This window comes from Penaeus monodon, chromosome 4, assembly GCF_015228065.2.
Source record: "Penaeus monodon isolate SGIC_2016 chromosome 4, NSTDA_Pmon_1, whole genome shotgun sequence".
Lineage (NCBI taxonomy): Eukaryota > Metazoa > Arthropoda > Malacostraca > Decapoda > Penaeidae > Penaeus > Penaeus monodon.
Genome location: NC_051389.1, coordinates 52677772 through 52687842, shown reverse-complemented (window position 1 = coordinate 52687842; position 10071 = coordinate 52677772).

Genomic DNA, 10071 nt, shown 5'->3' with positions numbered 1-10071 from the left:
AATGCCATCTCCATCAGTTGTATCTTCATCATTGCCAGTACTATCAAAATCATCGTCACCATCATCATCATCATCATCATCATCACCATCGTCGTCACCATCATCATCACCATCATCATTATCACCAACACCACCATCATCATTAATTCGAGAACGCGAACATAACATGTAATACCGATATTGCCAGGAGTGACTTTGGTATATTCGTTAACGAGAAGACGGAATTCAACAAAACGTTAACAGTGATAGTCAGAGTTCTCGCTGCAACAAAGGAGTGCCCGCCTGCCCTCCCTCTCTCCCTCCCTCCCGCCCTCCCTCTTTCCCTCCTCCCCCCGGCCTTCACTCGCAAGCCGCGAAGCGTCACAGAAAGGGCGAGGACCATCCTGTTGTTGCTTAGTGCAAGACCGAAGGGATTTGTAGTTTTTTCTTTGGTTTATCTTATGCGTTTATCTAGTGATATGTTTACTGGTTTATTTGCCTGAGATCGTCTATTGTTTTCTGTCGCTTAAACCGGAGAAATAATTAGCTGTGAGGAAAAAAAAACAACGTTATTATACCAGCATTGTTTCCGTCCTGCCTCTGCTTTTCTCTTTCTTCTCCATCCCCTTCAGCTCTTCCCTTTTTGCCGCTTCTTTCTTTGTTTCCTCCCCATCAAATTATTTCAATTATTTCTGTTCAGAATTCGTCTATCTCTCCTTTCCTCTCTTCCTTCCCTCCCCATTTTCATCCCAACAACCTCATCTTCATCTTCCTTCTCCTCCTCCTCCTACTCCTTATCCTCTTCATCATCTTCCATCCATTCCTTCCTTCCTACCTCCTTCAGCAGCCCTTCCTTCACTCCGTCTCCCCCCCCCCTCTCTTCCTCGCTCCCCTCCTTCTCCCTCTCATTCAATCATCTGTTTGCAGGACTCGATAAATCAAAGGACAGAATGATGGTACATAAGGTTCACTCCCTACCACACTGCCACACACCAGAACACATATTTAAATACAATCACTTTGATAAAATGTTGCAGTTGATTTTTTTCCCTACTACGACGTGACAAGGAACGAGAGCGAAGGGAAAAGAGAGAGGAGGCAAAGGGAAGGAGTGAGAGGAGAGGAGAGGAGGGAAAGGGAAGGAGGGGGAGAGGAGAGGAGAGGAGAGGAGGGAAAGGGAAGGAGGGAGAGGAAAGGGGGAGAGGAGGGAAAGAGAAGGAGGGGGAGGGAAGGGAGGGGAGAGGGGGGAAGGAGAGGAGAGAGGAAACAAAAGGAAAGGGGGAGATGGGTGAATGAAAGAGGGAAATGAATAGTAAGGGAGCGAGAAATGAAGAAGAGTGAAGGACAGAAAGATGAAGAGTGAGGAAGAGGAACAGAACGAACAGGAAGATGAAGCGGGAGAGAGGAGATGAACAGAAACAAGCAGGAAGGAGGTAAGAATAGAACAAAAACGAAAATAAAAGCAAAATTACAAGAAGAATGAAACAAAAGAAATAACGCAACTGTTCTCGCAAGACAAAACAACTGCGTCATAATCGGTACGGTCTGGGTAAGTGTGTGTAGGGGGGGGGGAGGAAGAAGGCAGTAATATGGGGAACATGATGGAGGATAGGTAGAAAGGGGGATGCTGGTAGGATGGGGGAGGAAGTTGAAAAAAGAGGAAGTTGCATATGCGGAAGTCGAAAAAGAAGCTGCAAAAGCGGAAGTCGAAAAAGAAGCTGAAATAGACTAAGTTGAAAAAGAGGTCTAGATGGGGGGGGAGACAGCGAAGAGGGCAGAAATGAGGGAGGGAGGGATGGAGAAGAAGGCAGAAAAGTTGTGGAGAAGATGGGGAAGAGCAGGATAAAAAGAGCGGAAGGCAGGCTGAGAGAGAAGGTAGAAAAAGGGGAGACAACCAAGATAAGGGAAAGGTAGACAAGGCCAAGGATGGGGTGGAGAAGGTGAAAGGGGCGGGGTGGGGTAGGGGTAGGGGGGGGAGGGGGAGGGAGAGGCGGGACGTAGCCGAGGGGGAGGCTCACATCTACCCGGTTCTTATGAGGCCGAGAAGAGGGAATCTTTCATCCAACTTCCGCTGTTAAGAAAAGAGAGGGGATCCTACCTCATCTACGAAATGAGAACTTTATACAGGTCTAATGCTCACAGTTTGTGCAATGAAATGAGGAACAAAAAACGGAGCAAGAGATGAAAACGATATATGAAATGAAGAAGAGAGAGAGAGAGAGAGAGAGGGGAGAGAGAGAGGAGGAGAGAGGGGAAGAGAGAGGAGAGAGAGAGGAGGGAGGGGGAGGGAGGAGAGGAGGGAGGGAGGGAGGGAGGGAGGGAGGGAGGGAGGGAGGGAGGGAGGGAGGGAGGGAGGGAGGAGGGAGGGAGGGAGGAGGGAGGGAGCAAAGTACATACACTCTGCATCATCTTTTTATATCAAAGCCCATCTCATCAAATGACCTTTGGGAGAAAAAACACTCCCTCTTCATCCCTATCCCCCTATTCTACTCCCCCTCCCCCTCCCCCCCCCCTCCCCCTTCTCAACACCTACTCCTCTACTCTCCTACCCCCCTTCTCCATCCCATCTTTCTCCCTCCCTCCCTCCCTCCTTCCCCCTAACTCTTCCTTAACCCCTCTTCCCCTATCTTTCTACCCTACCCTGCCCCTCCTCTTTCCCTCCCATCCCTATTACTCCCGCTTACCCCCACCCCCCTCTTTCCCATCCAACAAGACAATATAACTACTTTCTAACATAACGACAACAATCATCACGATCTTCCCATCACAGGAATCTCCCCTTCATTCCCTCCCATCCCCCTCTCCTATTTCCCTTCCCTTCCCTCCCCCCTTCCCCCCTGCCCCTCCCTCCCTCCCTCCCCCAAAACGACCTCCAGAGCGGCCGAGCTGATTTTCGGAGATCGATGGAAGTTAATGGAGAAAATGTTCAGGTGAAATGAGGCGTCATAGGCCTAAGACTTTCGCTCTCGAAATTAGACTTATCCTCGGCGTCCAGGAAGGGAGAGGGGGAGAGAGAAGGAGGGAGGGGGAAGGAAGGGAGAAGGAGGAAGAGGAGGGAGGAAGAGAGGAGGGAGGGAGGAAGAGAGGAGGGAGGGAGGGAGGGAGGGAGGGAGGGAGGGAGGAAGAGAGGAGGGAGGGAGGGAGGAAGGGAAGGAGGGAGAAAGAGGGAGAGAGAGGAAGGGGAGGAGGAAAAGGGAGAGAGGGTAGTAATTATGAACGAACGATGGATGGACGGTTGGAGGGGAGAGTGAGGGAGGGAGGAAGAAGGGAGAAAGGGAAAGGCGGGCAAAAGGGAGGGAGGGAGGGAGGGAGGGAGGGAGGGAGGGAGGGAGGGAAAGAAGGCGGCAGGAAGGGAGGGGCTGGCCATGAGGGAAAGAAAAAAATATATATGCTCTCGCTCGAGGGGAGGAAGAGATGTTATGCAAAGTTAATCTTCTTTTATCTCTTGCCGTTCGTCTGTTTGTTTTTCTCTGTGAGGGGCTCTGCATTTAACTCTGTCTTCTGCACTTTTCTACCATGTGTGCGTGCGTGCGTGCGTGCGTGCGTACGTGTGCGTGTATGTGTACTTGTGCGTGTGCGTGTGCGTGTGCAAGTGCGTGTGCGTGTGCATGTGCGTGTGCAATTGCGTGTGCTTATGCGTGTGCAAGTGCGTGTGCGTGTGCAGTGGTGTGCAAGTGCGTGCGTGCGTGTGCTTGTGCGTGTGCAAGTGCATGTGCAAGTGCGTGTGCGTGTGCGTGTACGTGTGCATGTGCGTGTGCATGTGCATGTGCGTGTCTGAGTGGGTTCTGGCGTTGGTGCGTGCGTCGTATCTATCCATCTATCTGTCCGTCTGTCCGTCTCTTTTTGTACAAAGGCTTCCGTGATTAAGTACGGTTACTGTCGCTTAGGCTTACTTGGCCGGCGGACTAATGAGCTTTATTCGTATCTCTTTACTTAAGTACTCATTCGTTCACTCGCGTATTCATATGATTATTCATTTACTTCTTCCCTATGTTTTTCTCTAGATATATCGTGACCTGGAGATAACCTTTTCTCTTTCTCCTTCATCTACACTTTTGCTTCTAGACACACTTTCATTACCCTTCCCCCTTTCTGCCTCTTTCTTTTAACCGCTTACCCCCTTACCGCCTTCGCCCCCTCCCCCTTCCCTCACACGCACCTTCCCTTGCCTTCCCTTGCCTTCCCTTGCCTTCCCTTCCCTTCCCTTCCCTTCCCTTCCCTCTCCACCACCTCTCTTTACTCCTTCCCCTTCCCCTCCCCTCACTTCCACTTCCCCTCCCACCTCTCCCACTGCCCTCACCCCTTCCCTCCCCCACTGCCCTCACCCCTTCCCTCCCCCACTTCTCGGTGTCACAACAGCGAGGGAGGGGGGTGTGGGGCATGGCTAGAGGGGGGATATGACTAGAGGAGGGCGAGGGGGGAGGGGGTGATTAGGTGTCCCATGGCGGCCTAAAGGTCTTCCAGCCTGAGCAGCATCCAATATCTGCCGGCATCCTTCCCATCCTAGCGTGGCGCCATCTCCCCTGAGGACGACTGCATTCTCGAAAGCGAGGGAGAATTAATGGACTTTTTTTTGCACCTCTTTCTTTCCTCGTTTTTATTCCTTTTTTCAAAATCTTTTTTCCTCCAACGCTTCATCACTGGTCTTCGTCGTCGTATCGCTCTCCTCACCGTCATTATTCTCTTTATTTTCTTATTCATCTCCTCTGTCCTATCTTTTGTACATCCCCAGATAGTAAGCGGCCGAAAAAAGTCGAATTACGCCCATGCCCTCTCAAGAAATTATATATATGTATGCCTGCACGTCTGTATGTACAGTATGTATATTTCTTCATGTCTGTCTATCTGTCTGTATGAATGTCTGTGTGATTATATATATATATATATATATATATATATATATATATATATATATATATATATATTTATATTTATTTATATATATATATATATACATATATATATAAAATCACGACAGTGAAAAAAAAAAATACAACAGCTATGTCAACAATAACAAAAAAAACGACAATAACAACAAACCATCAAGCAAAAAAAAAAAAAAACGAACGAACGAACGAACGAACCGTTGCTCCCTGACAGACCAGCCTGTTCTCTCGGCACGCACTCGCACCGCCCTCTCGCCCGTATGGAAACGCTGTGGACAGACCCGCTTCCTTCTCTTTCTCCCCGCCTCCCTGTGTCGGGGTGTCTGTTAAAAGTCTCCCGTTCTTATCGTTGTTCTCGCTCTGGTTAATTCTCCTTAATTAATTCTCCTCTCTTCCTCGTCCCCCCGTCTCTTACGTTTACTGCTCTGCTTTTCTCTCGCTTTCGCTCGTACTGCACTCTCCGGATTTCGTTTTCCTGTCGTTTGGATCGTCTGCAGGGCTATCGAATACATTCTTTTCTTTTTTTCTCGTCCAATTTTCCACTGCTTCCTCCATCCTCTCTGTCTTCCTCTTTTCCTCCTCATTTTTTCCCTGTGTCCCTTTTTTCGCCCCAATTTGACTATTCGTCTTATTCGCTCTCCTTCCCCATCCTTCCTCTCTCCCCTCTTCTTCCCTTTTACCTGTCTTGGCTCCCCTTCCTCCCCATCCATCCTTGACACCCCCCCTTTCCCCAACCCCTCCCATCCACAACTACAAGAATTTCTCCCAATAATAGTCCCACGATTTTTTCTCCTTCCGTTTAACGAATCGTCCCACAATTAATTTAAAACAAAAGAAAAACAAAATTACGCCTCAGTCCTTTCTCGGGAAAGGGAGAATCCTCTTCTCGAATTCGTTCCGGGTTATCATGATTCTTCCTTCTGTTTTTCTTAATCTCAATATTTCATTTTTTTTTTCTCTCTCTCTCCCTCATCTTTCTCTTCTCTCTTTCTCCCCCTCTCCTTTCCACATCACTCTTGCCATTACCCTTCCTGTCCTCCTAACACTTACCCTCCCTTCCTCTACCTTCCCTCCTTCCGTGCCTCCCCCACTCCTCCCTCATCACCCGCGTCGTCCCCCAGCCTATCGCCGCTGACTGATGAATCCATAAGAAAGGAGAAATTCACTACTGCGTAAATACACTACCCGGCTTCCGTGCAAACGTCGCGACTCCTATCAAAGTCAATTTCGTATATTTTGGAAAAATTATTTGGCGTCATCAAAACTGCCGACCATATTTCTTTTTAACAATCCATATATACACAAGCACTCGCGCGCGCCCGTGTGTTTGTGTTTGCATGTGTGTGTGTGTGTGTGTGTGTGTGTGTGTGTGTGTGTGTGTGTGTGTGTGTGTGTGTGTGTGTGTGTGTGTGTGTGTGCACTTATACATACATATACATAGACATAGATATAGACATACATACATACATACATATACATACACACACACACACACACATACATACATACATACATACATACATACATACACACACACACACACACACACATATATATATAATGCTGCCGAGCGGTTTCTGCTATCAATAGAGTGAAGCGGCTTCCTTTTTGCCAGCAATGCTATCAAACGATTTTCTGCTCTCAATGCCGTCGTTGTCGCGCTGTTTTTTTCCTTCTTCTTCTTCTTCTTTTTTCTTCTTCTTCTTCTTCTTCTTCTTCTTCTTCTTCTTCTTTCTCTTCTTCTTCTTCTTCTTTTTCATCTTTTCTTGGGGGGGGGGGGGCTAGCAATATTGCCAAACATTGACGGCCAAATCCGTTTTACAACTTATACGACGGAACGCTCACCAACAAATCATCTCACACACAAAAAGAAATAAAAGACGCAAACAAAAATAAAACACACAGGTTCCTCCCAAAGACCAACAGCAAAAATAAATAAATAAATAAAGCCAATGAACCAGCGAACCGACGACCCGATTCTGCTCGAACCCGCCGAGAACCACGTCGCCTGATCTGGATCCGGTGACCTAACTATGGCAAGGGGGGGAGGGGAGGGGGGTCGAGGAGAGAGGAGGAGGAGGAGGAGGAGGAGGAGGAGGAGGAGGAGGAGGAGGAGGAGGAGGAGGAGGAGGAAGAGAGAAGAAGAAGAAGGAGAAGAAGGAGTAGGAAGAGGAGGAGGAGTAGGAGGAGGAGGAGGAGGAGGAGGAGGAGGAGGAGGAGGAGGAGGAAGAGAAGAAGAAGAAGAAGGAGGGAGAGAAACGGGGAGAGGGAGGAGGGAGAGGGAAAAGGGAGGGGGAACGAAGGAGGTTGGACGGAAAAAAAGGGAGAGGGGACGGGAGGAGAGTGGAGAAGGGAAAGTAGGGAGTGAGCAAGGGAGAGAAAGGAGGGAGGGAAGGGAGAGAGGAAGGAATCGGGGAGAGAGAGGGAGAAATCAGGGGGGGGGAGGTAAGGAAGACTGAAGGAGAGAATGGGGGAAGGGGGAGTACAGCGATAATGACCTCCACCCGGTCCTGCTCCCTCCTATCCCCTCCTTCCTGTTCTTGTTCACCCTTTTCCCTGTCTCCTCTTTCCAATCCCTTCTCCGTCTCGCTCTCCCCACCTCACCCCCTCCTCCTCTATCTAACCTCCCACTCTACCTTCCTTATCTACCCTGTTTCTTTACCTCCCCTCTCATCCTTCTCCTTCTACCCTACCTTCTTCCCTCTACAGTCCTTCCTCCTCCAACCCTCCCAACTTCCCTCCCTCCTTTCTTCCCTCCTTCCCACCCCCTTCCCTCCCCTCAAAGACTCCACCGAAAAAATATCGCTACTAAAGGGAACTGTATGAGGTGTGAGGATTAGGAGGGGGAGGGGGGAGGAGGAGGAGGAGGAGGAGGAGGAGGAGGAGGAGGAGGAGGAGGAGGAGGAGGAGGAGGAGGAGGAGGAGGAGGAGGAGGAGGAGGAGGAGGAGGAGGAGGAGGAGGAAGGGTGGTTTCATGAGGCAGGTAGGAGAGGAGGGAGAGAGGGAGGAAGGGGGGAGGAAAGGGGAAAAAGAGGGAAAGAGGGAGGGAGGGGGGGCGGGAGGGGGGGAAAGGGATGGAAATGAGCTGGCTTTCAGTAAGTGGTGATACCGCTTACCAGGGGATACATTTCCATCATGGGATCGGCCACTGCCCCCCCCCCAACTCCCCACACCATGCAGCTACCGATAGTTATTTTCTCTCACATCTCTTGCCCCACTTGCCTACTTTCTCATCAGCTACGCGAATATGTCTTTCTTGTCTGTTCTTATCTCTTGCTATTTTTACCTTTGTTTCCTCTCTTCTTTATCTCTTCCTTTATTGTATAACTGCGCTTCTTCGAGGGACAGTCCGCATATGCCTTTGTTGGCATAAGCGGGCTGTTCCAGCGGGTTGGCTCGCCCATTCATGACTTCTCTCCCAAATCAGGCAAGAGAGAAAGTGGAGACGGTTAGGCGAGAGGGGTGACAGGTCAGAGCATATTGGATGTAATGAAAAAAAGAGAGGACGAGTGAGGGAGACGAGGAGAGAGACGAGGCGCAGTAGAGAGAGATGGAGAGAGAGAAAGGACGAGAGAGAGGAGAGAGAGAGAGAGGAGAGGAGAGAGAAGAGAGAGAGAGAAGAGAGAGAGAGAGAGAGGAGAGAGAGAGAGAGAGAGAGAGAAGAGACGGCAGAGAGGGAGAGGAGAGAGACGAGAGAGAGAGGAGATGAGAAGAGAGAGAGAGAGAGAGAGACGGAGAGAGGAGAGAGAGAGAGAGAGGAAGAGGAGAGAGGAGAGAGAAGAGAGAGAGAGAGAGAGAGAGAGAGAGAGAGAGCGAGAGAGAGGAGAGAGAGCGAGAGCGAGGAGAGCGAGAGCGAGAGAGAGAGAGAGCGAGAGCGAGAGCGAGAGAGAGAGCGAGAGGGAGGGAGTGTGAAATAATGATATAAGAGATAAGAAGGATAACAAGTTGCATGCCGGAGATTCGCTGAAAAGAACAAAGAAAGGCAATCGAGACACAAAGATAAGAAAATGAAAGAAAGGAGATAGATAGAAGCAATGTTAGAGGAAGGAAGAGAGAAAAAATGGTGCAGTGCCGGTGTTGTGCCGAAGGTATGATGCAGCGGCGTGGTGGGCGGGATGGGCGTGGTGAGGGATGGGCGGGGTCGGTGGAGAGGCAGGAGGCGTTGGTGGTGGTGGAGAGGTGGAGGCGGTGGTGGAGGGGAGGTGGTGGTAGTGGTGGAGGAGAGGAGGAGAGGAGGAGAGGAGGCGAGGAGGAGGAGGAGAGGAGGAGGAGGAGGTGGCCCTGGTATTGATTCGGGCGGCCACGCCCAGACCCGCACCCCAACACTAGCGAGGTGCTGCACCCGCCTCACTCACCGGCCCGCACCGCCCGCCCCGCCCCTCAGTGCTCCCTCTCTCCCTCCCCCTGCCGCCCACCCCACCCCTTTCCCAACCCACCAATCAACCCCCTCCGGCTCCCTTGCTGTGGCTGTTAATGCTGTTCTGTGCTGTGGCCGTGCAAGCCTAGCAGCAGCGCGTACAGACTCGGCCGAGACAGCACGCTGCACCTGAGTGGTTCATCGGGCCGTGAACTCCCGGCCCGCAGGTTCGCTCCGCCGCGGCCCCAGCACCATACTGCGGCCCCCGGGTCCTCCCTCTCACCTCCCCTCCCCTCCCCTAAACCCTGTCCTCTTCCCTCCCTCCTTCCCTCATGTTGCTGAGCCCCTTTCCTGCCATCCCCCAATGTTTCCTCCCTCCCTCCCTCCGTCCCTCTCCCCCTCCGCCCCCCCTATCACTTTCCTCCTACATCCTAAATGCTCACCCAACCCTGCCTCCCTCGCCCCTGCCTCCGCCCTGCTGCCCGCTCCACCCTGCCTGCTGTTTGAGTCGTCGTCGGATCTTGCCCACCTCCCTAAACCCTCTAACCCTTCTCCCCAACCTCCCCGCCAATTTTAACCCTCCCCCCCCAAACCCCACCCCTTTCAATCCTTTTCTCCTACATCCCCACCCCTTAACCCTTTCTCATTACCTTCCCCTACCTTCCCTTCCCCCTATCCTTCTTAAGAAACTGTACCCAGGGGCTTTAGGAAGACCCATCAACCGCGAGAGGGAGACAGCGGCAAGGCAGAGACTCCTTAGTTTTGTGTGTGTATGTGTATGTGTGGTGTGTGTGTGTGTGTGTGTGTGTGTGTGTGTGTGTGTGTGTGTGTGTGTGTGTGTGTGTGTGT